At 36.9% G+C, this 27,966-nt stretch overlaps 1 long non-coding RNA gene across 1 annotated transcript in view; it reads left to right on the plus strand.

Annotated features, from left to right (window-relative positions):
* The first annotated feature begins 478 nt into the window (after positions 1 to 478).
* LOC128313007 (uncharacterized) overlaps positions 479 to 27,966 on the plus strand; it is a 197,659-nt gene continuing 170,171 nt past the window's right edge. Inside the window, exon 1 of the long non-coding RNA XR_008293087.1 lies at positions 479 to 674. This is a non-coding gene — a long non-coding RNA (uncharacterized LOC128313007). The remainder of the gene's footprint in view (positions 675 to 27,966) is intronic.

Below are 27,966 nucleotides of genomic sequence, written 5' to 3' on the forward strand. Positions count from 1 at the left end.
ATGTTTCACCTACCATTCATTATGCTTGTTTGAGCTTAGTTACGTTACTATCATTTCACATGGATCAGGAGTCTAACCAAACATCAAGTTACAGTGAACTCTCTGAAGTTTATTATTGTGCTGAACTAAAGCTCAACTTATTTTAATCAACTTGCTCATTAACATTTTCAATTTATTTTTCATAGCATATATGTTAGTTTATGGATAGCATTGGTCTGTAAGCTAACACCTCCTGAATTGAGGTGTTATTTTTCTGCATTAAAAAAAATGTTTTCAGATTCCAGTGTGGGCATGTTTATCTGAGCATTTTTCTTCTGAATTTTCCTTTGCAGTAAAAATGTTAATACAGGTAAGTGAAAAATAATATTGATAAAATGTAAAGTATCATCTCATCATAGATTTTCTGTGCCTCATTAACTTAATTAATGTTGACTCCATCCCAGTCATTATATGGAAAGCCATGAAGGTCTTAGTTATGTTCACTCATTTTTGTCATTTTTTCTGCCCCCTTGTTAGTGTCCACCACTTAGGAGGACATTTGAGTGCCATTCTTCATCACTGCTACTGCTGTTGATGGTTTCTGTGAGACTCCTGATGACATTGCCAAGGCTGCTGTTTCCTGGGACAGGTGGTTGAGGCACTGTGACAGCTGCATTCACTGGCATTCTATTGAGGTACATAATGCCCTTGAAATCCATCCAAGTGGTTGTTTGTATCAGTAGTAATCCACTTTGCAAATCTCTGTCTTTTAATTGATGTAATTAGACAATTTACATTTGATGTAATTATTGATCTGTTAGGGGTTACATCTGACATTTTATTTTCTTGTTTTCTGCTTGCTCCCTCTGTTTTTCACTTCTCTATTTTCTTTTTTCTTCCTTCCTGTGGATGATTTGAACTTTTCTTTAGACTATGTTTTTTATTATATCTTTGTGTGTATAGATAAATATATATGTATATAAATATAAAAGATATGGATTTATACATATATGTGATTATTTTTGATATATTACATGATATATAAGTAATTTATCCATCTACTAGTATTGACATTTCACCAGTTAAAGTGAAGTACGATAACTTTATCTTCCTTTATTTTTTTCCGATTGTGATAAAATTGCCTTAAACATTTCCACTACATGCACTGAGAACCACTTCATGCAGTGTTACAATGTTTGCTTCAAACATCAAACATTATTTAGAAAAGTTAGGAAGAAAAGGAAAGGGTATTACATTTATTACCCATATTTTTGTTCTTTTTGTTGCCCTACTATTTAAACCTTGAAAAATAAGTTTTTTTTTCCTTTAGCAATTTTTTTCCAGATACCACTGATGGCACCAAATTCTCTTAGTTTTACTTTATCTATGAAAGTCTTGATTTCTCTTTATTTCCTGAAATTTTTTTTCTGTTAGCACTTGGAAATTGTACCACTTTCTTCTGTCCTCTATGATTTCTGATGAGAAATCTGTTATTCAAATTTTTCCCCTATAGCTAAAGTGTAGGTATTCTTGCTGCTTTCAATATTTTTTCTTTCTTTTTAGTTTTAATAAGTATGATTATGGTATGTCTTGGCACAGAATTTGGGGGGGGTTTAGGTTCCTCTATGCTTCTTGAATCTGTAATTTATAGCTTTTGCCAAATTTGGTAAATTTGTGGCCATTATTTCTTTAAGTACATTTTAAGTCCCACTTTTTTTTCTTTCTCCTTCTGGGACTCTGTTTAATAACAAAGGTGTTCAACCTTTTGCTGCAGTTTCACATATCCCTGAGATTCTGTTCATTTGGGCAATGATTGCCTTTGCTCATTCAAGTTGAGATTTTCCTGGTTCTTGGTATGAAAATAATTTTCTATTGTGTTCTGGATATTTGGGGTATTATGCTATGAAGATCTAGGTCTTATTTAAATCTTCTGTTTTAGCAAGTTTTCTCTGACACCACCCTGACAGAAGAAAGGTAGCACTACATCATTAGTGCTGGGTGGGAGTGGTTCACCATCTGGCCTTCATTGACACTTCAAGGGGGAAGGGTGCCTTATTACCAGTCAACAGGGATGGGAGTTGAGGTTCCCACTGGCCCCTGATGATACCACCCTGTCTGGAAGGAGGAGAGGTGCTTCTTTACTGCTTCCCATGTTGTCTCTACTGATACAGGGATAGGGGGAGCAGTCCTCATTAATTCTGAGAGGTTGCAAAAGTCCTTAATCCCTATCCATTCTTTTCTGACACTAAGCAAGGAGGGAATTGGGTATGCCATGACTCCCAGGTCAGAATGTAAGTCCAGACTCTCCACATGGTATCCACTGACACCACAGAGGGGTGGGGATGCTATTTTGGGGCTGGAATAAAATTCCCAACTCCTTGCCACTCAGCCTTCTCTGACACGACCATGATTGTGGAATTGGGACACTTTATTATAGTCCAAGAGTTTAGGCTCCCTTCTTAGCCTTTGCTGATTAGTTGGGGGTGAGGCTGCAGGATTTTTTGTTTGTCAGTTTTTTGATGTTTGAGTGGAATTGTGTGGTTGTTGTCTAAAAGTGTCCTGTTTTGCTAGGCCTCTTTTCTGGTCCTTTGGTTAGAGAGAGCATGCTTTTCTTGTGACATCTTTTGTCTATATCCGATGGCATTTCTGGGTTGCTGGATTCCCTAGCATCCAATCCAGAATATATGAAGTAAAAAGAAAATTCTGGAAACTCACCACCATGTTATTAATTTCTTAGTTTCCATGTCCTTAGTCTTCTCTCTACTTTCAGAGTCTTATTATGTTTCTTTTATATATAATACCCAAGGTTTTTATCTGTACTTAGAGAAATAAGGAGAAGGGAGGAATATTCCATATTCTGACACGTACCTTCAGTATGGTCAAAATTTGACCTTCACATCTTCAGTCTAAACAATTGGTTCCATATTGGGAGAGCAGTACTGCTAAAGCAACAGATATACCTTTAATAATAAGAGGCATAAATAAAGTCTCATTCACAGTATTAAAGCTAAGATACTATTAAGCTTTTTTATTTCTATATGTACTAATAAAGTTAACCTAATCTTAACAATTGATAATGAGATACTATTCTCAAGCAAATAACTACAGATAAAAATGAAAAGGAAATAGAAGTAATATTTATTTTCCATGAAATTTCAAACTGAAGGTTGATGGGGGGAACTGGGGAGAGGGGAAAATGGGTGATGTGCATTGAGGAGGGCACTTGTTGGGATGAGCACTGGGTGTTGTATGTGAGCAATGAATCATGGTAATCTACTCCCAAAGCCAAGAGCACACTGTATACACTGTATGTTAGCTAACTTGACAATAAATTATATTTTAAAAAATAGGACTTTTAAAATATTGTTTACAAAAAATGTGAGTGAGAAATCTGACCTTTGAAATGAAATATGCTCTATTACATCACCATAATTGTTTAAGAAAGTTTAGTATGATTTTCACCACCCATTTGTGTATGGTATTATTATTTCTTAATAAAAGGCCATTTCCCCCCCCATTGTGATACAATGCCTCAAATGATTTTACCTACATGTGAATTTTTATTTCCAAATTGACTATAAGATCTCCAAGTTTTTACATTTTTTAAAAAATAATTTGACCCCAGCGTATATGCTGAATAAATGTTTTAAACTAAATAGAACTGAAAAAGCAACACAAAAAGCATTCGTTGATCAAAGGAAATTTACTTCAGGTCATGGAACACAAAATTTCAGAGATGGGAGGAATCTATAAGTGCTTTTTCGTACCTAATAGCCATCGTGAATTCATGTCCAACAGAGATGATATGGAACAAAATTTGAAGCAGTGTGTGCTCTTTAAAGAAGACTGAGGTTGAGGTCATAGTATAAATGTCTCCTAAGAAGTGTAAACATTATAGGTTAATCTAGGACTGAAGGAATATGTCTCATTTCAAGAGATGAGTGTTTGGTACTTAATATTGGGCAAAGAAACATTAGAAAAATTTTAATGAAGGGTATTAATTTATGATTTGTAAAAAGCTTTGTGAAGACAATCTTCAAAACCTCAAATCGTTTCTACCCTGCTCTGAAAAAAAAATGTTTTTCATGGTATGTGCTGATAAGTAAGAAACTTCTAAAGCAAAACCAACTTCTTTATTTCCTTTCTGTTTGTACAGGTTTTTACACATTTTAAATATAAATATTTCTATTAAGAAAATAATAGCACACATTTCATGATAGAAAAAATCCAAAATCCTTTGATCTTACGGTTTGATTGGTATTGGTATATCAAAAAGTTCCAGATCCAACATATAACCTGCTAAAAATACAGCTTTATAACTAACCATATTTACAAGACTGTTTCAGCTCTATTTGTAGGAAAGGCTAAACTTTTCATGGGAAGAAATTCATTGTAAGCAAGACAAATGCAGCCTGATCCAAGGACAGATGGAAAGATATGGGATGATCATAATGTGCATTACTCAGATTTAGTCTTGATCTTTTTCATCTCTTCTATTTGTCACCCACAATTTGAGATATTGGCCAAGTGTCTTGGAGAGGAGTAGTGGCTGTTTAAATAATACCACCATTATTAAGGTTTCTGAGTAAGAAATAGGCACTTCAACTTTGTAGACAGGCATTTCCCCTTGGGTCAGTACTGGGGCCACTGTGAGAAGTGACCTGGTATCGTTGGAGCCTTTCCTGGGGGTCAGATAGGAGCATACTGAAGAGAAAGTAGCCTGGAGATCTATGATGGACACTATATGAGACGTCTTTTGGGATTTCCAGACTCCTTTAGTAAGAATGGAACAGAGGGTAGGAGTGTCCATGGGGACAGCAATTCTGGAGATGAAAGCTGAGCCAATGAGAATAGTTTATTTCCATCACAATGACCTTATTAGTTCCATTGTTTTTACCCTTATCAATCTTCTAGATTAATGCAGTATGGAATGATACCAATCAGATTAGAAACCTAACTTACTTTTAAAATTTATATTCCTTTGCAACTAATTTATAGCACACATTTGAAAATTTCTTGCCCTACTTTATAGCTACCTTTGGCCATTGACCAAATAAAAATAGTTTGATCAACCACACCTTCCAGAAGACTTGGCTCCCGGGACCTCTGCCAATCTACAAATACTTGCTGCTGTGTTTCAAAATATAGTTAAGTATTTTGAGCTATTATTAGTTACACTGATAAATGGAATTTTTAAATTTTTATTTTACAAACCTTAAATATTTTTATTTGAAACTTGATTCTCTATTAAAAGTCTCAATAATATCCCTTTTGCAGCTATTAAAAATTCTTTGACACCTTAGTTTGGGCATTGACTGGCTCTATGACCATGAGCAAGTGAGTCATGGAACCTCTTTGTAATAAGTCCCAAAGCCGTGACCTTCTCAAGTGTTTCTTATTTTTGTTTACCCTACCCCTTACCCCTTAGGTGAGACAGGAAAGCTAGAGAGAGTTGAAGTCACCTTTTTGCCTATGTGAGATAAGGTTCTGGTAAGGTCTTTTTCATTGGAGAGTAGGCCTTTGTTATGGAGTATGCATACTCCAAACTGGTCATACTTCAAAATGGTTATTTTTCCCATCCACCTGCCAAGATAGGAGGTGATATATGTTGGCTCTTCAAAAAGGTGGGTTTCCTGGAGGTAAAAACAATGAAAGTATTGAGAATCCCCCAAGATTACAGTCCTGAGAAGTTTTTTCACTCTCAAGGAAGTCCGTGTTCATCAATTCATCAAAATTACAATTGAAATGTATATTTACCATTTAAATTTATGGCTCTAGCAGTTTCTGCTCCGGGTAAGCTAAACTCAGCTGTGCTTCCTTCTGTTTGCCTGTGTCTCCAGATTTTTGGATGCCAGTGTGCCCTATGACCTCAAGAAAGTTATTTTCCTCAGCCGCCAAATTTTTAGCTTTTTTTTTTAATGTTGTAACATTTGGGGTGGCAACTTTAAAGCACTTTATATGTAGGAACTGAAACTTAAAGTACACATTAGTTTTCAGTTTTTATTCATTTATTTTTTTTAATTTAAATTCAGTGTCTATTCATGACTTCTGCCCATTTCATCACTGGATTATTTGTTTTTTGGATGTTGAGTTTGATAAATTCTTTATAGATTTTGGAAACTAAACCTTTATCCAATATGTCATTTGCAAATATCTTCTCCCATTGCAGTGGTTGCCTTTTAGTTTTGCTGATTGTTTCTCTCACCATACAGAAGTTTTTTAATGAGGTCCCAATAGTTCATTTTTGCGATTTGGTTACCTGGCCTCTGGAGACATGGCAAGTAAGAAGTTGCTCAAAGAGGTCAAAGAGGTTGCTGGCTGTTTTCTCCTGTAGGATTTTGATGGTTTCCTGTGTCCCATTAGGTCTTTAATCCATTTTGAATTTATTTTTGTGTATGGTGTAAGAAAGTGGTCCAGGTTCATTCTTTTGCATGTCACTGGCCTGTTTTCCCCAGCACCGTTTGCTGAAGAGATTGTCTTTTTTCCATTGAATATTCTTCCCTGCTTTGTCAAAGATTAGCTGGACATACATTTGTGGGCCCATTTCTGGGTTCTCTATTCGGTTCCATTGATCTATGTGTCTGTTTTTGTGTTGGTACCATACTTTCTTGATGATTACAATGTTGTAATACAGCTTGAAGTCTGGAATTATGATGCCTCCAGCTTTGGTTTTCTTTTTCAGGATTGCTTTGGCTAGTCAGGGTCTTTTCTGGTTCCATACAAATTTTAGGACTGTTGTTCTAGTTCTGTTGAAGGAGGCTGGTCTTATTTTGATAGGGATTGCATTGAATGTGTAGATTGCTTTGGGTAGTGTTGCTATTCTAACAATATTTGTTCTTCTGATCTATAAGCATGGAATATTTTTCTATTTCTTTGTGTCTTCTTCAATTTCTCTTATAAACTTTGTATAGTTTTCAGCATACAGAACTTATACCTCTTTGGTTAGGTTTATTCCTAGGTATCTTCTGGGTTTTGGTGTAATTGTAAATGGGATCAATTCCTTGATTTCTGTTTCTGATACTTCATTATTGGTGTATAGACACGTGGTACATTTCTGTGCATTGATTTTATATCCTGCGACTTTGCTGAATTCATGTATCATTTCCAGCAATTTATTGGTAGAGTCTTCCATTTTCTACATAAAGTATATTGTTATCTGCTAAGAGTGAAAGCTTTACTTCCTCCTTACTGATTTGGATGTTTTTTATTTTATTTTTTTGTTGTTGTTGTCTGATTGCTGAGGTTAGGACCTCCAGTGCTATGCTCATGAGATTCAACATCCTTGTCTTATTCTTGACCATAGAGGAAAATCTCTCCATCAAGGATGATATTAGCTGTATATGGCCTTTATGATGTTAAGGTATATTTCTTCTATCCCTACTTTCTTGTGGGTTTTTATCAAGAATGGATGCTGTATTTTGTCAAATAGGTTTTCTGCATCTATTGTGAGGATCATATGGTTCTTATCCTTACTTTTCTTAAGGTGGTATATCACGTTGACCTATTTGCAAATATTGAAGCACCCCTGCAGCCTAGGAATAAATCCACTTGATCGTGATGAATAATTCTTTTAATGTACTGTTGGACTTGATTTGCTAGTATCTTGTTGAGAATTTTTACCACCTTGTTTATTAGGGATATTGTCCTGCAATTTTCCTTTTTATTGGGGTCTTTGGTTTTGGAATCAAGGTAACACTGGCCTCAGAGAATGAGTTTGGAAGTTTTCCTTCCAGTTCTATTTTTTGGAACAGTTTGAGAAGAATAGGTATTAATTCTTCTTTAAATGTCTAGTAGAACTTCCCTGGGAAGCCATCTGGCCCTGGAGTTTTGATTGTGGGGAGACTTTTGGTTAATGATACAATTTATTTGCTGATTATGGATCTGTTCAAATTTTCTATTTCTTCTTGTTCAGTTTTGGTAGTTTTTATGTTTCTAGGAATTTGTCTATTTTTTTTCGAGATTGCCCAATTTGTTGGCATATAATTGCTCATAACATTCTCTTATTATTATTTGTACTTCTGAGGTGTTGGTTGTGATCTCTCCTCCTCCATCATGATTTCATTTATTTGGGTCCTTCTTTCCTTTTTCATAACTCTGGCCAAGGGTTTATAAATTTTATTAATTCCTTCAAAGGACAAGCTCCTGGTTTTGTTAATCTGTTCTAATGGGTTTTTGTTGTTGTTTTTGTTGCTGTTGGTTTGTTTCTATATCATGTATTTCTGCTCTAATTTTTATTATTTCCCTTTTTCTGCTGGTTTGGACTTTATTTGCTCTTCCTTTTCTAGCTCCTTGAGGTGTAGATTTAGGCTGTGTATTTAAGAATTTTTTTGCTTCTTGGGGTAGGCCTGTATTTCTATATACTTCTATCTAATGACCTCTTTTACTCAAATCCAAAATTTCTTGACCATCGTATTTTCATATTCATTTCTTTCCGTATTTTTAAATTTATTCTTTAATTTCCTGGTTAACCCATTCATTCTTTAGTATGATGTTCTTGAACCTTATACATCTGTGGTTTTTCCAAATTTTTTCTTGTCATTGATTTCAAGTTTGATAGCATTGTGGTTTGAAAGTATTCATGGTATGATATCAATCTTTTAGTATTTGTTGAGGGCTGATTTGTGACCTAGTATGGGATCTATTCTGGACAATATTCCATGTGCACTCAAGAAGAATGTGTATTCTGCTTTGCGATTAAATGTTTTGAATATATCTGTTAAGTCCATTCAGTCCAGTGTGCCATTCAAAGCCATTGTCTCCTTGTTGATTTTCTGCTTAAGTATCTGTCCATTGCTGTGAGTGGGGTGTTAAATTCCCCTACTATTATTGTCTTATTGTCAATGAGTTTATGTTTATTATTAATTATTTATTTGGGTGTTTATGAGTAGAGGTCATAAATATTTACAATTGTTAGATCTTCTATTTGGAAAGACCCCTTTATTATGTTATAGTTCCCTTCCATCTCTTATTACAGTTTTGGTTCAAAATCTAGTTTGTCTGATATAAGTATGGTACTGCAGCTTTCTTTAACATCAAATAGCATGATAGATGGCTCTCCATTCCCTTTACATTTAATCTTAAGGTGTCTTTAGATATCTAAAATGAGTGTTTTGGGGCGCCTGGGTGGCTCAGTCGGTTGAGCGTCCGACTTCGGCTCAGGTCACGATCTCACGGCTCGTGGGTTCGAGCCCCGCGTCAGGCTCTGGGCTGATGGCTCAGAGCCTGGAGCCTGCTTCCAATTCTGTGTCTCCCTCTCTCTCTCTGCCCCTCCCCCATTCATGCTCTGTCTCTGTCTCAAAAATAAACATTAAAAAAAACTTAAAAAAAAATAAAATAAAATGAGTGTCTTGTAGGCTATATACAGATGGTTGTTGTTGTTGTTGTTGTTGTTGTTGTTCTTCTTCTTCTTCTTCTTCTTCTTCTTCTTAATCCTTTCTGATACTTTATGTCTTTTGATTGGAGCATTTAGTCCACTTACATTCAGAGTGATTATTGATAGGTATGAATTTAGTGACAATGTATTACCTGTAAAGTTGATGTTTCTGGAGATTTTCTCTCTTCCCTTCTAGTCTTTGTTGCTTTTAGTCTTTCTTTTCCACTCAAAGAATCCCCTTTAATGTACCTTGTAGGGAATGAGAGAGGAAGATGGCAGCTAGGAGGACACTGGGCTTACCGCGTCCTGCTGATCACTTAGATTCCACCCACACCTGCCTAAATAACCCAGAAAACCACCAGAAGAATAGCAGAATGGATTATCCAGAGCCAAGCATAGACGAGAGGCCCACAGAAGAGGGTAGGAAGGGCAGAGAGGCAGTGCGCACTACACAGACTGGCAGGAGGGAACTGGGATGGAGGGGCAGCCCGCTGGCAAAGCAGAGCCCCCGAGTCTGGCTTGCAAAAGCAAAGGGGCTGGATGGAGTGTGTTCGGACAGCAAGTGGGACTTAACATCTGGAAGGTTATAAGTTAACAGCTCTGCTCAGAGAGCGGGAGGGCTGGAGGACAATGGGAGGGAGAGTTGTTGAGCCCCGGATGACAGAGCTCAGCTTGGCAGGGAACAAAGGCACTCTCCAGCGCCATCTCCCTCACCCACCCCCCAGCCAAAATCCCAAAGGGAACCAGTTCCTGTCAGGGAACTTGCTTGCACCTCGCAAACACCCAACGCTGTGCTTCTGTGGATCCATCCCTTCGGCGGGTCTGACTCCCTCCCGGTGCCACAGGGCCCCTGCTGAAGCAGATCACTGAAGGAAAAGCGAGCTGAGCCTGCCCCTCCCGCCCCCATGCACCATGCCAATCCACCCCAGCACCACAAGCCTGGCAGTCTGCAAGTAGCCCAGATGGGCCATGACACCTCACAGTTAATCCCGCCCCTAGGAGAGGGGAAGAGAAGGTATACACAATTCTGAATGTGGCCCCAGTAGAGGGCTGGGGGCAGACATCACGTCTGGCTGTGGCCCTGCCCACCAATGCAAATTATTCAAGACAGCACAGGGGAAGTGCCCCGCAGTTCCGCACCACTCCAGGGACTATACAAAATGACGAAACGGAAGAATTCCCCTCAAAAGAATCTCCAGGAAATAACGACAGCTAACGAACTGATCAAAAACAATTTAAAGAATATAACAGAAAGTGAATTTAGAATAATAGTCATAAAATTAATTGCTGGACTTGAAAACAGTATAGAGGACAGCAGAGAATCTGTTGCTACAGAGATCAAGGGACTAAGGAACAGCCAGGAGGAGCTAAAAAATGCTATAAATGAGCTGCAAAATAAAATGGAGACAACCATAGCTCGGATTGATGAGGCAGAGGAGAGAATATGTGAACTAGAAGATAAAATTATGGAAAAAGAGGAAGCTGAGAAAAGAGAGATAAAAAAATCCAGGAGTATGAGGGGAAAATTAGAGAACTAAGTGATGCAATAAAGAGAAATAATCTATGCATAATTGGTATTCCAGAGGAGGAAGAGAGAGGGAAAGGTGCTGAAGGTGTACTTGAAGAAATAATAGCTGAGAACTTCCCTGATCTGGGGAAGGAAAAAGGCATTGAAATCCAAGAGGCAGAGAACTCCCTTCAGACATAACTTGAATCGATCTTCTGCATGACATATCATAGTGAAACTGGCAAAATACAAGGATGAAGAGAAAATTCTGAAGGCTGCTAGGGATAAACGTGCTCTAACATATAAGGGGAGACAGATAAGACTCGTGACGGATCTCTCTACTGAAACTTGAGAGGCCAGAAAGAAATGGCAGGAAATCTTCAATGTGATGAACAGAAAAAATATGCAGCCGAGAATCCTTTATTCAGCAAGTCTGTCGTTTAGAATAGAAGGAGAGATAAAGGTCTTCCCAAACAAACAAAAGCTGGAGGAGTTCACCACCACTAAACCAGCCCTACAAGAGATCCTAAGGGGGATCCTGTGAGACAAAGTACCAGAGACATCGCTACAAGCATGAAACCTACAGACATCACAATGACTCTAAACCCATATCTTTCTATAATAACACTGAATGTAAATGGACTAAATGCGCCACCAAAGGACTTAGGGTATCAGAATGGATAAAAAAACAAGACCCATCTACTTGCTGTCTACAAGAGACTGATTTTAGACCTGAGGACACCTTCAGATTGAAAGTGAGGGGATGGAGAACTATTTATCATGCTACTAGAAGTCAAAAGAGAGCTGGAGTAGCTATACTTATATCAGACAAACTAGACTTTAAATTAAAGGCTGTAACAACAGATGAAGAAGGGCATTATATAATAATTACAGGCTCTATCCATCAGGAAGAGCTAACAATTAGAAATATCTATGCACCGAATATGGGAGCCCCCAAATATATAAAACAATCACAAACATAAACAACCTTATTGATAAGAATGTGGTAATTGCAGGTGACTTTAATACCCTGCTTACAACCATGGGTAGATCATCTAGACACAGGATCAATAAAGAAACAAGAGCCCTGAATGATACATTGGATCAGATGGACTTGACAGATATATTTAGAACTCTGCATCCCAAAGCAACAGAATATACTTTCTTCTCGAGTGCACATGAAACATTCTCCAAGATAGATCACATACTGGGTCACAAAACAGCCTTTCATAAGTATACAAGAATTGAGATCATACCATGCACACTTTCAGACCACAATGCTATGAAGCTTGAAATCAACCACAGGAAAAAGTCTGGAAAACCTCCAAAAGCATGGAGGTTAAAGAACTCCCTACTAAAGAATGAATGGGTCAACCAGGCAATTAGAGAAGAAATTAAAAAATATATGGAAACAAACGAAAATGAAAATACACAATCCAAACGCTTTGGGATGCAGCAAAGGCAGTCCTGAGAGGAAAATACATTGCAATCCAGGCCTATCTCAAGAAACAAGAAAAATCCCAAATACAGAATCTAACAGCACACCTAAAGGAAATAGAAACAGAACAGCAAAGACACCCCAATCCCAGCAGAAGAACAGAAATAATAAAGATTAGAGCAGAAAAAAACAATATAGAATCTAAAAAAACTGTAGAGCAGATCAATGAAACCAAGAGTTGGTTTTTTGAAAAAATAAACAAAATTGATAAACCTCTAGCCAGGCTTCTCAAAAAGAAAAGGGAGATGACCCAAATAGATAAAATCACGAATGAAAATGGAATTATTACAACCAATCCCTCAAAAATACAAGCAATTATCAGGGAATACTATGAAAAACTATATGCCAACAAACTGGACAACCTGGAAGAAATGGACAAATTCCTCAGCACCCACACACTTCCAAAACTCAGGAGGAAATAGAATGCTTGAACAGACCCATAAGCAGTGAAGAAATTGAATCAGTTATCAAAAATCTCCCAACAAATAAGAGTCCAGGACCAGATGGCTTCCCAGGGGAGTTCTACTAGACGTTTAAAGCAGAGATAGTACCTATCCTTCTCAAGATATTCCAAAAAATAGAAAGGGAAGGAAAACTTCCAGCTTCATTCTATGAAGCCAGTATTACTTTGATTCCTGAATCAGACAGAGATCCAGTAAAAAAAGAGAACTACAGGCCAATATCCCTGATGAATATGGATGCAAAAATTCTCAGTAAGATACTAGCAAATCAAATTCAACAGCGTATAAAAAGAATTATTCACCGTGATCAAGTGGAATTCATTCCTGGGATGGAGGGCTGGTTCAACATTCGCAAATCAATCAACGTGATACATCACATTAATAAAAGAAGAGATAAGAAACATATGATCCTGTCAATCGATGCAGAAAAGGCCTTTGACAAAATTCAGCAACATTTCTTAATAAAAACCCTCAAGAAAGTCAGGATAGAAGGAACATACTTAAATATCATAAAAGCTGTTTATTAAAAGCCCACAGCTAACACCATCCTCAATGGGGAAAAACTGAGAGCTTTTTCCCTGAGATCAGGAACACGACAGGGATGTCCACTCTTACCACTGTTGTTTAACATAGTGTTGGAAGTGGTAGCATCAGCAAGCAGACAACAAAAGGAAATCAAAGGCATCAAAATTGGCAAAGATGAAGTTAAGCTTTCACTTTTTGCAGATGACATGATATTATATGTGAAAAATCCGATAGACTCCACCGAAAAGTCTGCTAGAACTGATACATGAATTCAGTGAAGTTGCAGGATACAAAATCAATGTACAGAAATCAGTTGCATTCTTATACACTAATAATGAAATAACAGAAAGACAATTAAAGAAACTGATCCCATTCACAATTGCACCAAGAAGCATAAATACCTAGGACTAAACCTAACCAAAGATGTAAAAGATCTGTCTGCTGAAAACTATAGAAAGCTTATGAAGGAAATTGAAGAAGATACAAAGAAATGGAAAAACATTCCGTGCTCATGGATTGGAAGAATAAATATTGTCAAAATGTCAATACTACCCAAAGCTATCTACACATTCAATGCAATCCCAATCAAAATTGCACCAGCATTCTTCTCGAAGCTAGAAGAAGCTATCCTAAAATTTGTATGGAACCACAAAGGACCCCAAATAGCCAAAGTAATTTTGAAGAAGAAGACCAAAGCAGGAGGCATCATAATCCCAGACTTTAGGCTCTATACAAAGCTGTAATCATCAAGACACCATGGTATTGGCACAAAAACAGACACATAGACCAATGGAATAGAATAGAAACCCCAGAACTAGACCCACCAAAATTACGGCCAACTAATCTTTGACAAAGCAGGAAAGAATATCTAATGGAAAAAGACAGTCTCTTTAACAAATGGTGCTGGGAGAACTGGACAGCAACATGCAGAAGGATGAAACTAGACCACTTTCTTAGACCATTCACAAAAATAAACTAAAAATGGATAAAGGACCTGAGTGTTAGACAGGAAACCATCAAAACCCTAGAGATAGCAGGAAAAGACCTCTCTGAGCTCAGCTGCAGCAATTTCTTACTTGACACATCCCCAAAGGCAAGGGAATTAAAAGTAAAAATGAACTACTGGGACCTCATGAAGATAAAAAGCTTCTGCACAGCAAAGGAAACAACCAACAAAACTAAAATGCAACCAACAGAATGGGAAAGGATATTTGCAAATGACATATCGGACAAAGGGCTAGTATCCAAAATGTATAAAGAGCTCACCAAACTCCACACCCAAAAAACAAATAATCCAGTGAAGAAATGGGCAGAAACATGAATAGACACTTCTCTAAAGAAGACATCCGGATGGCCAACAGGCACATGAAAAGATGCTCAACGTCGCTCCTCATCAGGGAAATACAAATCAAAACCACACTCAGATATCACCTCACGCCAGTCAGAGTGGCCAAAATGAACAAATCAGGAGACAATAGATGCTGGCGAGGACGTGGAGAAACAGGAACCTTCTTGCACTGTTGGTGCGAATGCAAACTGGTGCAGCTGCTCTGGAAAACAGTGTGGAGGTTCCTCAAAAAATTAAAAATAGACCTACCCTATGACCTAGCAATAGCACTGCCAGGAATTTACCCAAGGGATACAGGAGTGCTGATGCATAGGGGCACTTTTACCCCAATGTTTATAGCAGCACTCTCAACAATAGCCAAATTATGGAAAAAGCCTAAATGTCCATCAACTGATGAATGGATGAAGAAATTGTGGTTTATATACCCAATGGAGTACTATGTGGCAATGAGAAAGAATGAAATATGGCCCTTTGTAGCAACGTGGATGGAACTGGAAACTGTGATGCTAAGTGAAATAGGCCACACAGAGAAAGACAGATACCATATATTTTCACTCTTATATGGATCCTGAGAAACTTAACAGGAATCCATGGGGGAAGGGAAGAAAAAAAATCGAGGTTAGAGTGGGAGAGAGCCAAAGCATAAGAGACTCTTAAAAACTGAGAACAAACTGAGGGCTGATGGGGCGTGGGAAGGAGGGGAGGGTGGGTGATGGGTATTGAAGAGGGCATCTTTTGGGATGAGCACTGGGTGTTGTATGGAAACCAATTTGACAATAAATTTCATATATTTAAAAAAATAATGTACCTGGTAGGGCTGGTTTAGTGGTCACAGACTTCTTTAGTTTTTGTTTGGGAAACTCTTTATCTGTCTTTCTATTTTGAAGGAAAGGCTTGCTGGGTAGAGTATTCTTTGCTGCATATTTTTTAGATTCAGCGTGTTGAATATATCATGCCACTCCTTTCTTTCCTGCCCAGTTTCTATGGAAAGGTCTGCTGGTAACCTGATTTGTCTTCTCTTGTAGATTAGGGATTTCTTTTTCTTTGCTGCTTTCACGATTCTTTCCTTATCTCTGTATTTTGTAAAACTTACTATGATATGTCTTGGTATTGTCCAACTTTTGTTGATTTTGATGAGAGTTATGTGTGCTTCCTGGATATGGATGTCTATTTCCTTCCCCAGATTAAGGAAGTTTCAGTTATAATTGGCTGAATAAACCTTCTGTCCCTTTTTCCCTCTGTTCTTCTGAGACTGCTATGATACAAATGTTTTTATGCCTTATGGAGTCGCTGAGTTCCCTGAGTCTACACTTGTTATCCAATATTTTCATTTCACCTTCTTTGCAGCTTCATTATTTTCCATAATTGTATCTTCTATATCACTTATTTGTTCCTCTGCTTCTTCCATCCTTGTGATCATCACATCCAGTCAGTTGCATCTTGGTTATAGAATTTTTTTTATTTCAGCCTGACTAGTTTTTAGGTCTTTTATTTCTGCAGCAAGGGCTTCTCTGGTTTCTTCTAGACTTTTCTCAAGTCCAGCTAGTATCTTTATGATTGCTGTTTTAAATTCTGGTTCAGGCATATTACCTATATCTATTTTGATTAGCGCCTTGCAATGACCTTTTCTTATTCTTTCTTTGCAGATGAATTCCTCCATTGGCATTTTTTTTTTAGGTCTCTGTCTTTTGTGTGATAGGAAAGCTTGTGCCTGGTCTTATTTCCACTAGCTATGATCAGTAGACCTGGTGTATGCATGGGGAGGGGGAGTTGTTCTGGTCTTCTTGGGGAAAGGCCTCTGTTGCTCTGGCTCTCAATCCCACTTTCCCTAGTAAAAAAAGGCACCTGCAGATTGCAGGGGAGTGGAACTTGGTGTAAGCAGCGTCCACTATGAGCACCGTGCAGCTCCCTGAAGTCCATTCATACTGATGGAAGGGGTGAAAAATGTCAGAGAGGGCAATTCATGCCTGCTGCTGTTCAGGAAGCCTCACGGAAGAGGACACAATCTCCCTTCTTGTGTCCCAGGTTTCTATCAGATCCCCGTCTTCACCCTGTCTGTGTCTAAGCAATCTTCCCTGCCCTCCCAGCAGTGTAGTGCTCCTGTTTTTTTTTCTTTTTCTTTTTCTTATTTTTTTTTTTAATCTCAGACACATGGCTGGTTTCAAAACTCCAAATTGACCTGGTGTGGACCCATGCTGATCCTCTGGGGGAGGGTCTTGCCATGCTGTGGCTCTTACCAGTTTGTCCCACGAAAGCGGTAGTATGACCATTCAGGGGCTTGGATTTTTTGCTAAAGCATAGAAAAAAGCCAGCATCCAGGTTAGCTGCCATCAGTAGATATCTCTGCTCTCATGCTAATGAATGGGTCAGCTCAATAGAACCTTCTGGCTCTTGTCCCCTGAGAGGCAGTGCCACGTCTCCCAAATTCACTCCAAGATGAACTGTCTCTCCAAGCATAACCCATGGGATCCTCAGAGCACAGGGTCTTCTCTTGTCCCTCTGCCATTCTTCTGCACAAGAGCATTGCTACATCTGCCAGGTTTGACCCTAGCAATGGTGTGGACTTCTAAAACTTCAGACTTTGAGTTCTGCTACTTGTAAAAACTTGGGATAATCAGCCCCTCTTATTTTCCCATTCAGTGGTTTTGTGCGTGTTTTTCTTGTGCAATCCCCTGCATGCTGCCTTATTCCTCTCTTTCTCTCTTTCTTTCTCTCCTCTGTCTATGATCAGGGAACCCTCCCCTCCACAGCACTGGTGGTTCTTTTCTCTCCAAAATCACATCACTGCACTTTCTACTTCCATTATTTGATCTCTTTTCTCCCTCTAGTTGTGCAGTTTGTTCTCTCAGATCAATTTCCTGGGTGTCCAGAATGATTTGATAATCATCTACCTATGTTCGAGGGTTGAGGCAAGCATAAAATACTTCTACTACTCTGTCATCTTAACTCAGCCCCCTATCTGGAGACTTTAATAGCCCACTATCAATAACAGACAAAACAATTCTTTAGAACATCAATGACAATACAAAATTTAGAAATGCCAGAAACCAATTAGAACTAACAGACATATATGGAACACTCCACTCTGTAGAATATGCATTCTTCTCAGCACATATGAAACATTCACCAGAGAGACCACATGCTGGGCTTTAAAACAAGTATGAATAAATTTAACAGTATTGAAATCTTACAAGTATGTTCTCTCAACACAATGGGATAAAATTGGAAATCAATGACAGAAAATTTGGGAAACTCACAAATATGTGAAAATTAAACAATGCATTCCTACATAACCAATCAGTCAAAGGTGAAATCACACACACACACACACACACACACACACACACACACACACGAATACTTTTAAGTAAATGAAAATGAAATACAGCATGCCAAAAAATGTGAATAAAAACAATAGAGAAAATAAACAAGATAAAAAGGTGTTTTTTTTTAAATCAACAAATTGACATACCTTTAGCATAGTATGACCATGCTAAAAAGAGAGGACTCAAACTACTAAGCCCAGGAATGAAAGAGTAGATATTAGTAGTGCCTTTACAGAAATAAGTATAATTACAAGGAAAAACTATGAACAGCTATATGCCATTAAGTTTAGTAACTTGGATGAAATGACCAAATTCCTAGAACAACCAAAACTGACTTAATAAGAATTAGACCATTTAAACAGACCTATAATCTGAATATGAAGAAGCTGTATTAGGAATTTTAAAACTCCTAGCTATTGAATCCCTGAATTGTACACCTGAAACTAATATTATACTGTATGCTAACTAGAATTTAAATAAAAACATAAAAATTAATTTTCAAACTCCTATAAAGAAAATTCTAGTCCAAAATGACCTCACTGGTAATTTCTACCAAAAAATTTAAAAATCAATGTCAATCCTTCCTAAGCCTCTCTGAAAAGTAAGACAGGAGGGAACACTTCTACACTCATTCTGTGAGGCCAATATTATTTTGATACCACAATCAGAGAAAAGAAAGCTATACACCAATATCTCTTGTTTGTTGAGACAAAAATTCTCAACAAAATATTTTCAAACTGAATCTAGCAACATAAAAAGAATACACACACACAGACACACACACACACACACCATAACCAAGTGAGACTTATCCCAAGCTGGTTAAAAATGTGAAAATTAATGTAATATGCCATATTAATAGAATAATGGACCAAACAACATAATCATTGTTAGTAGATACAGAAAAAAACTGAGAAAATACAATATACTTTCATGATAAAAATTTTCAATAAACTAGGAATAGAGTTTTCTCAAGTGAATAAAGAATGTCTAAAAACTGACAGATAATACCTAATAGGGAAAGACTGAATGTTTTTTCCCTAAGATCAGGAACAAAATAAGTATGTTCACTCATAGAACTTCTATTCAATATTTTACTGGAAGTTCTAGCCAAGGCAATTAAGCTAGCAATAAAATGAAAAGACCAAGGTTGGAAAGGAAGAAGTAAACTATCTCTATACTTGCAGGTGACATGATGGCATATATAAAAATGGAGAGAATACACACACACATACACACACACACACACACACTTTTAGAAACAAAAAACATATTAAGCAAGGTTTGGGGATACAATATAAATATATAAAAATTAATTATATTTCTACAAATTAGCAATAAGCAATCCGAAAAAAATAAAAAAAATTATTTTCAATAGCATCAAAAGGAATAAAATACTTAGGAATAAATTTAACCAAAGAAATGCAAATCTTATACTAAAAAAACTTCAGGAAATTGTTGAAAGAAATTTAAAAATTTTAAAGGAATGGAAAAACATCCCATATTCATAGATCAGAAGATTTAATATGTTAAGATGACAATACTCACCAAGTGGATCTATAGATTCAACTCACTGTTATCAAAATCTCAGCTTCCTTTTTGTATAAATTTACAACATAGTCCTGAAAGCCATATGGAATTACAAGAGGTACACAGTATTCAAAACAATCTAGAAAAAGAACAAAATTGTAAAGCCACTACACTTCATGATTTCAAAACTCTTAACAAATCTAGAAAAATCAAAGAAGAGTGGTACTAGCATAAGGACAGACTTACAGATCAATGGAACAAAATTTAGAGTCCAGAAATACACTCTTATCTTCATGGGCAATTTATTTTCAACAAAGGTATCAAATTATTCAATGAAGGAAAAATAATATTTTCAACAAATGATGCTGGAACTACCGAATATCCACATGCAGAAGAATGAAGATGAACCTGTTCCATATACGATATATACAATTCACTCAAAGTTGATCATTGGACTACATGCAACAGGTAAAAATATAAAATATTTAGAGAAAATAGGAATAAATCTTCATGACCTCGAGTTAGGTAATTGCTTTTTAAACAAACCACTAAAACAGAACTGAAGGGGAAAAAATAAATTGGATTTTATCAAACTAAAAAAATTTAGTGCCAAAAACATCATAATAGTGAAAATAGCAGAAAGTGTAAAAAAATCATAGAATAGGGAAAAATGTAAATTACTTATTTGATAAGGTACTTGTACCTAGAATATATTTGGAACAACTACAAGTCAATAATAAAAAGACATAGAACACAATTTTAAATGTAAGCACCTGAGAAGATGTTTAGCGTCATTAGTCAACAAGGAAATGCACACCAAAACCACAATGAAATGCCTCTTTGTACTCACTAGGATAGTGGTAATCAAGTAGGTACTCAATAACACGTTGGAGAGACTATGGAGAAATGAGAACACTTACACAGTGCTGGTGAGAGTGTAAAATTGTGCAGCTGTTTTGGAAAATATTTTGATGGTTCCTCAAAATATTAAACATAAAGTTGCCACATGACCCATAAGTTTCATTCCTAGATATATACCCAAGAGAATTGAAAACTGACATTCAGTCAAAACTTTGTATTTGAGTGTTTATAGTACTACTATTCATAATTGCCAAAAGTGGAACAATCCAAATTTTCATTAATTTAAGAATGGACACATAAAATATGGTGTATCCATATAATGTGATATTATTCAGTCATAAAAAAACAAAGTACTGATTCATACTACAACATAGGTGAACCTTCAAAACATTATGCTAAGTATAAAAAATATGTCAGTAAGGACTACAAATTTTATAATTCCACTATGTAAAATATCCAGAATAGGCAAATTTCTAGAAACTAGTAAGTGGTTGCTTAGGGTGGGAGTATAGAATGAAATAACTGCTAAAGGGTATGAGGCTTCTTTTGGAGGTGATAAAGAATATCACAATCTAAATCTAAAATTAGATTGTAGTGATGCTGTACAATTCTGTGAATATACTAAAAACATTGTATTGTAAAATTTTAACAGGTGAATTCTATGGTATTTAAATTATATATCAATAAAGTTAAAAATATGGAATTGCAGTATTTAAACTAATTTGAATTGGAAGAATTCTCGTAGATTATCAGACTGGATTGCACTAAATACCAAAAAATTATGGCCGAGTACAGAACAGCAATGGAAAATTCAGATTTGGTTCATGGCTGTGAGAATGGAATTATGCTTCCAGATTTATTACAAGTTCACATCTGCCTCTGCCTATAAAAGTCAAAGAGAAGTAGTGGTAAGTTTTAAAATGAAATTTACTCACTGATCTTACTCCAGAAGTTGCTAGACTGCCAATGCCAAGAAAACACCCTCTGTTTAGTCTCATTATACAAGGCCAAAGAAGAGGCATTGCAAGCCTAGAGTTCTTTGCTCCCTGGTGCAAATGAGGTGGCAATGCCACCTCATTGATTTTCCCAGAGGAAGGGCAGCTTTTAATGTAGCTTTAGATAAGAAATGTCCACATGAAGGTAAAAAAAAAGGAAATTCTATGAAATATGTAAATTATATAATCCCCAATTATATAATCTTGGTTTTGGGGATAGATTTCTGTGGTTCATAGCTTACATATAACACCCAACGCTCATCCTAACAAGTGCCCTCCTCGTTGCCCATCACCCATTTTCCCCTCTCCCCCACCCCCTCCCCCACCAACCCTCAGTTTGTTTTCTGTATTTAAGAGTCTCTTATGGTTTGCCTTCCTCCCGCTCTGTTTGTAACTATTTTTCCCCCTTCCCTTCCCCCATGGTCTTCTGGTAGGTTTCTCAAGATCCACATAAGAATGAAAACACATGATATCTGTCTTTCTCTGACTGAATTATTTCACTGAGCATAATACCTTCCAGTTCCATCAACATTGATGCAAATGGCAGGATTTCATTCTTTCTCATTGCCAAGTAGTTCTATATAAACCACATCTTCTGTATCCATTCATCAGTTGATGGACATTTAGTCTCTTTCTGTAATTTGGCTATTGTTGAAAGTGTGGCTATAAACATTAGGGTACATGTGCTCCCATGAATCAGCACTCCTGTATCCTTTGGGTAAATTCCTAGTACTGCTATTGCTGGGTTGTAGGGTACTTCTATTTTAAAATTTTTGAGGAACCTCCACACTGTTTTCCAGAGTGGTTGCACCAGTTTGCATTCCCATCAACAGTGCAAGAGGGTCCCTTTTTCTCCATATCCTCGCCAGCATCTGTTGTTTCCTGAGTTAATTTTAGCCAGTCTGGTGTGAGGTGGTATCTCAGTATGGTTTTGACTTTATTTCCTTGATGATGAATGACACTGAGCATCTTTTCATGAGTCTGTTGGCCATCTGGATGTCTTCTTTGGAGAAGTGTCTATTCATGTCTTCTGCCCATTTCTTCACTGGATTATTTGTTTTTCTGATACTGAGTTTGGTAAGTTCTTTATAGATTTTGGATACTAACCCTTTATCCAACATGTTACTTGCAAATACCTTTTCCCATTCCATTGGTTGCCTTTTAGTTTTGTTGATTGTTTCCTTTGCAGTACAGAAGCTTTTTCTCTTGGTGAAGTCCCAGTAGTTCATTTTTACTTTTAATTCCCTTGCCTTTGGAGACATGTCAAGCAAGAAATGGCTGTGGCTGAGGTCAAAGAGGTTGTTGCCTGCTTTCTCCTCTAGGGTTTTGATGGTTTCCTGTCTCACATTTAGATCTTTCATCCATTTTGAGTTTGTTTTTGTGTATGGTATAAGAAAGTGGTCTAGTTTCATTTTTTTGCATGTTGCTGTCCAGTTCTCTCAGCACCATTTGCTAAAGAGACTGACCTTTTTCCATTGGTTACTCTTTCCTGCTTTGTCAAAGATTAGTTGGCCATACATTTGTGGGTCCAATTCTGGGTTCTCTATTCTATTCCACTGGTCTATGTGTCTGTTTTTGTGCAATACCATACTGTTATGATGATTACAGTTTTGTTGTATCGCTTCTTAGCCTTTTGGCTAAGATCAAGTGTGATTACAGTTTTGTAGTAGAGGCTAAAGTCTGGGATTGTGATGTCTCCAGCTTTGGTTTTCTTTTTCAATATTACTTTGGCTATTCATGGTCTTTTGTGGTTTCATACCAATTTTACAATTGTTTGTTCTAGCTTTGGGAAGAATGCCGGTGAAATTTTGATTGGGATTGCATTGAATGTGTAGATTGCTTTGGTAGTATTGGCATTTTAACAATATTCATTCTTCCAATCCATGAGCACGGAATGTTTTTCCATTTCTTTTTGTCTTCTTCAATTTCTTTCATAAGTTTTCTATAGTTTTCAGCATACAGATCTATTGTATCTTTGGGTAGGTTTATTTCTAAGTATTTTATGGTTCTTCATGAAATTGTCAAGAGAATCAAATTCTTGATTTCTCTTTCTGTTGCTTTATTATTGGTGTATAAAAATTCAACCAATTTCTGTACATTGATTTTGTACCCCGTGACTTAGGTGAATTCATGTATCAGTTCTTGCAGCCTTTTGGTGGAGTCTTTCGGGTTTTCCATGTAGAGTGTCATGTCATCTGTGAAAAGTGAAAGTTTGACTTCTTCTTTGCCAATTTTGATGCCTTTTATTTCATTTTGTTGTCTGGTTGCTGATGGTAGGACTTCTAACACTGTGTTAAACAACAGTGGTGAGAGTGGACATCCCTATCATGTTCAGTTTTTCCCCATTGAGGATGATATTAGCTGTGGGCTTTTCATTATGGCTTTTATGGTCTTTAGGTATGTTTCTTCTATCCTGACTTTCTTGAGGGTTTTTATTAAGAAAGGATGCCATATTTTGTCAAATGTTTTTTTCTGCATCTATTGATAGGATCATACAGTTCTTATTCTTTATTTTATTAATGTGATGTATCACATTGATTGATTTGTGAATATTGAACAAGCCCTGCAGCCCAGGAATGAATCCCATTTGATCATGGTGAATATTTTTTTATATGCTGTTGAATTCAATTTACTTGTTGAGAATTTTTTCATTCATGTTCATCAGGGATATTGTCCTATAATTCTCCTTTTTTTGTGGGGTCTCTGTCTGGTTTGGGAATCAAAGTAATGCTGGCTTCATAAAATGACTCTGGAAGCTTTCCTTCCCTTTCTGTTTTTTGGAACAGCTTGAGAAGGATAGGTTCTAACTACTTTAAATCCCTGGTAGAATTCCCCAGGGAAACCATCCCACCAGGACTCTTATTTGTTGGGAGATTTTTGATAACTGATTTAATTTCTTCACAATTATGGGTCTATTCAAATTTTCTATTTCTTCCTGTTTGAGTTTAGGTAGTGTGTGGGTGTCTAGGAATTTGTCCATTTCTTCCACATTGTCCAGTTTGTTGGCATATAATTTTTCATAGTATGCTCTGATAATTACTTGTGTTTCTGAGGGATTAGTTTTGATAAATCCATTTTCATTCATGATTTTGGGTTCTCTTTCTTTTATTTATGAGAAATCTGGCTAGGGGTTTATAAATTTTATTTTTTCAAAAAGCCATCTTAGCTTCATTGATCTGTTCTACTGTTTGTTTTTTTTATTCTGTATTGTTTATTTCTGCTCTGATCTTTATTATTTCTTTTCTTCTGCTGGCCTTGGGGTTTCTTTGTTGTTCTGCTTCTAGTTACTCTAGTTGTGTTGTTAGATTTTTTTATTTGGGATTTTTCTTATTTCTTGAGATAGGCCTGCAATGCCTGTGCAATGTATTTTCCTCTTAGGACTGCCTTTGCTTCATCCAAAAAGGTTTGGACTGTTGTGTTTTCATTTTCATTTGTTTCCATATATTTTTAACTTTCTTCTTTAATTTCTTGGTTAACCCATTCATGCTTTAGTAGGATGTTCTTTAACCTCCATGCATTTGGAGGTTTTCCAAACTTTTTCCTGTGGTTGATTTCAAGTTTCATAGCATTGTGATCTGAAAATGTGCATGGTAGGATCTCAATTCTTTCATATTTATTGAGGGCTGTTTTGTGACCCAGTATGTGATCTGTCTTGGTCCATTGTGCACTCAAGAAGAATATATATTCTGCTGCTTTAGAATGAAAAGTTCTGAATATATCTGTCAAGTCCATCTGATCCAGTGTTTCATTCAGGGCTATTGTTTCTTTATTGATTTTCTGTATAGATGATCTATCCATTGTTGTAAGTGAATATTAAAGTCTTCTGCAATTACCACATTCTTACCAATAAGATTGCTTATGTTTGTGATTAGTTGTTATATATATTTGGGTACTCTAAATCAGGTGCATAAACATTTATAATTGTTAGCACTTCTTTTTTTTTTTAACGTTTATTTATTTTTGAGACAGAGAGAGACAGAGCATGAATGGGGGAGGGTCAGAGAGAGGGAGACACAGAATCTGAAACAGGCTCCAGGCTCGGAGCTGTCAGCACAGAGCCTGACGCGGGGCTCGAACTCACGGACCGCGAGATCATGGCCTGAGCCGAAGTCGGCCGCTTAACCGACTGAGCCACCCAGGCGCCCCAAATTGTTAGCACTTCTTGATGGATAGGCCCCATAATTATAAGGCCCTTCTTCATCTCTTGTTACAGCCTTTAGTTTCATATCTAGTTTGTCTGATATAAGTATGGCTACTCCAGCTTTCTTTTGACTTCAAGTAGCATGATAGATGGTCCTACATCCCCTCACTTTCAATCTGAAGGTGTTCTCAGGTTTAAAATGGGTCTCTTGTAGACAGCAAATAGATGGGTCTTGTTTTTTTTAATTCATTGTGATTGCCCTATGTCTTTTGATTGGAGCATTTAGTCCATTTACATTCAGTGTTATTATTGAAAATTATGGATTTAGAGTCATCTTCTATTTCACTTATTCTCCCCTCTGCCTCTTCAGCCCTTGCTCTCACTGCCTCTAGTTTATTTTGCACCACATTTACAACACTTTAAAATTCATCGTGATTATTTTTTAGTTCCTTGATCTCTGCAGCAATAGATTCTCTTGCTGTCTTCTATGCTTTTTCAAGCCTGGCAATAAATCTTGAGACTATTATTCTAAATTCTTGTTCAGTTATACTGTTTATATCTGTTTTGATCAATTCTTTTTATTTTAATTTTTTAATGTTTATTTATTTTTGAGAGAGAGAGAGAGAGAGCGAGGTAGGGGCAGAGAGAGAGGGAGACACAGAATCTGAAGAAGGCCTCAGGCTCTGAGCTGTCAGCACAGAGCCTGATGTGGGGCTTGAACTCACAAACTGTGAGATCATGACCCAAGCTGAAGTCAGATGCTTAACCGACTGAGCCACCCAGGTGTTCCTGTTTTGATAATTTCTTTAGCTGTTATTTCTTCCTGGAATTTCTTTTGAGAGAATTCTTCCATTTTATCATTTGGGCTAGTCTTCTGTCCCTTATGTGTTTTAAAAGCTTGTTATGTGTCCTGCACCTGTGAGCATTACTATATTAAAGAGGGGTCATACACTGTCTAGGGTCTGGCCCTTCACGGGGTGTTTTTTGGAGTGTGTTACTTGCTCTATGTTGTTGTGACTCTGGTTGCTTTATGTCCCTACTCGTAGTAATGTTTTGGACCCTCTACCAGGTGTGTTTTGATTTGTTTGTTGAAGTATCCTTGAGTACGAATGGGTCCAAGAAACAGGTCTGCATTGCTTCAGTCACAGGAAAGACAGAGAGGCCTCCATAATCATGAGAACACTGGTCTTCTAGGAGTTGATGCTTCTAGTGACTTGGATCACTGGCCCCACCCTCCTGCTTCTTGCGGCCACATTTAGGGGTGGCATCAGTGCTGCACTCATCTCCCAGCTGAGCTGCAGCCAGTCATGGCCAGAACCCCAGCTCCACTTTTTACTTTTTGCTTCAAAATATAATAGTGTGGGCCAAATGCATTTTGCATCTAAAACAAGTTACTTGCTCCTCTGTTATAGATTCCAGTTTTTATATGTTACAATACTTTGCATAATTAGACATCACTATAATTTGTATTCCTCTAAGAAAAATAACTATTATCCAAATACAATTTTGTTTTTGAAGTGGATTTGAAGAGTCATTAATTGGACTTCCAAGATAAATCGATTTGGGAGGACAAGATGGGATATAGAAATACATCTTGGAAAGTGATTAATGACAGCAAAGGAAATAATAAATAGCATGTTCCCTTGGAAATGGACTGTAAACATCCAGTGTCTGAATGATATTGTACATCTGCAATTCTCAGACTTGCCACCTAAGACCCAATTTTCATGCCATTAGAAAACACAGCTGTTATTTGTCTTCTGCAACTACAAAAAAAAAAAAAAAGAAAGGAAAAAGAAAAGAAAGAAAGCAAGTAAGGAAATAAAGAAAGAAAAAGAAAGGAAAAAGAGAGGGATCTTATTGGCTATTGACGTACTACTACTACTGATGATGCTTTTGTAAAGTTAAAGGGTTTATTTCCTTTATATGGTGGAATATTTAGTGACCAATAAACAGGTTGGGTTGATTAGGAGATGGAAATATTGTAGAAGAAGGAAGTGGGTAAATGAAGGCAGACAGTGACCAAGGGCTCCCTGCAAGGCATTAATGCCCTGTTTCTAAGTGCTGTGAGTTAATTTTTATTATGTATTCTGATTACTAGTATTATTTTTTTTAAGTAGCTTTTCCCCATTTGACAATTACTAACAATTTTAGACTTAAAGTGAGATAAGAAAATGCAAGAATTTATAACTGGACATACATGCAAGGAGAAACAGTAAGAGTGCTTTTCCTCCTACTATACCACTAACTTTAGATTTGGATTTAGTTTGATGAAGGGAGGATGAGATCAATAACAATTTTGTTTCTTTAATGTTAGCCAGACTTCTCAAAATTACCTTAATTTTCTATCCAGAATTTTCTGTATCTGTGAAAAACTAACCATATAAAGTCCAAATATAATGGAAAAATAGACAGGAAGAGA

Source organism: Acinonyx jubatus, chromosome E4 (assembly GCF_027475565.1).
Source record: "Acinonyx jubatus isolate Ajub_Pintada_27869175 chromosome E4, VMU_Ajub_asm_v1.0, whole genome shotgun sequence".
Classification (NCBI taxonomy): Eukaryota; Metazoa; Chordata; class Mammalia; order Carnivora; family Felidae; genus Acinonyx; species Acinonyx jubatus.